The sequence below is a fragment of the Salvelinus alpinus genome, chromosome 30, assembly GCF_045679555.1.
Source record: "Salvelinus alpinus chromosome 30, SLU_Salpinus.1, whole genome shotgun sequence".
Taxonomy (NCBI): domain Eukaryota; kingdom Metazoa; phylum Chordata; class Actinopteri; order Salmoniformes; family Salmonidae; genus Salvelinus; species Salvelinus alpinus.
In genome coordinates, this window is record NC_092115.1 from 34,468,812 (window position 1) to 34,470,188 (window position 1,377).

The following is a 1,377-nucleotide window of genomic DNA, read 5'->3' on the forward strand; positions in this document are numbered from 1 at the left end:
GTGTGAAATGTATTAGAATTATAAAATGACTATGTTTGCATTCTTGACTTCAGAACATTCTCTGAATAAAGAACCAACCTTTTGCAGAAATCTGGGACTTTGCCTAATTCTTATTAACCCTAGCTTTACAACCTAGGGGGAATTGGTCAAAGCTATAGTGATTGTTATCATCATTGGGATTGAAAATTCTCGTGACAGCCGGAGGTTCACCTTCCAGCAGGACAATGACCCTAAGTATACTGATAAAGCAACACTCAAGTGGTTTAAGGGGAAACATTTAAATGTCTTGGAATGGCTTAGTCAAAACCCAGACCTCAATCCAATTGAGAATCTGTAGTATGCAACTTGAAGGAGCTGGAGCAGTTTTGCCTTGAAGAACGGGCAAAATCCCAGTGGCTAGATGTGCCAAGCTTACACCCCAAGAGACTTGCAGCTGTAATTGCTGCAAAAGGTGGCTCTAACAAAGTTTTGACTTTGGGGGGGAATAGTTATGCACGTTCAAGTTTTAAATTTTTTGTCTTATTTCTTGTTTCACAATAAAAACATATTTTTCATCTTCAAATTGCATGTTGTGTCAATCAAATGATACACACTCCCCCAAAATCCATTTTAATTCCAGGTTGTAAGGCAACAAAATAGGAAAAATGCCAAGGGGGTGAATACTTTTGCAAGCCACTGTATCCCCGTTGGACCAATGGATATCTTAATAAAGTCAACTAAATGAACCAGAAGATCTCTTCCTGTGATGTGGATGTGAGCCTGGGAGTTATGGGTAAGGGATCCTCCTTCATACTGCTGCTTCAGTAACAGTCACTCTGCCTCAGTTTTCTTGTGTAACTAAGCCGTCATCAGTGTGTTCCATGAGAACAAGCTAACCACTTTTGTCTGCTTACTGTGGAGGTGTTGGTGTAAACATATGGACATAACAGCATATACAGTAGCTTGAACTGATTTGACATAACGTTTAGCTATAGACACAGCAACCAAACCTCTGAAATGGACCAGTCTGGTTTGTGTGCATATCTGGTCACTGAGGTCAGTATATTGCCCAAGTGATTGATTATATTTATCCTTCTGTAATTTCAGCACGACATACCTGTCATCGTTCAAACACTGTATTCTGAAGCCAGACACCTATGCTTCTGTATTACATCCTGCCACACAAAGGACAAGGACAATATAACTGAAAGATTGTCATTCACCGCTCTATGTTCCCTTGACCGTCCTACACAAGCCACTGCCCTCACAAGCAGGCAGCTTCCTCCCATCCCCCACACAGAGCAGTGCTATAACCTACCTACCTCCCTTTCCAGAATGGGCTGTAAACTACACCAGTCCTATTAATTAATTAATGACCCTGACTGAAGGGGCTGGCTA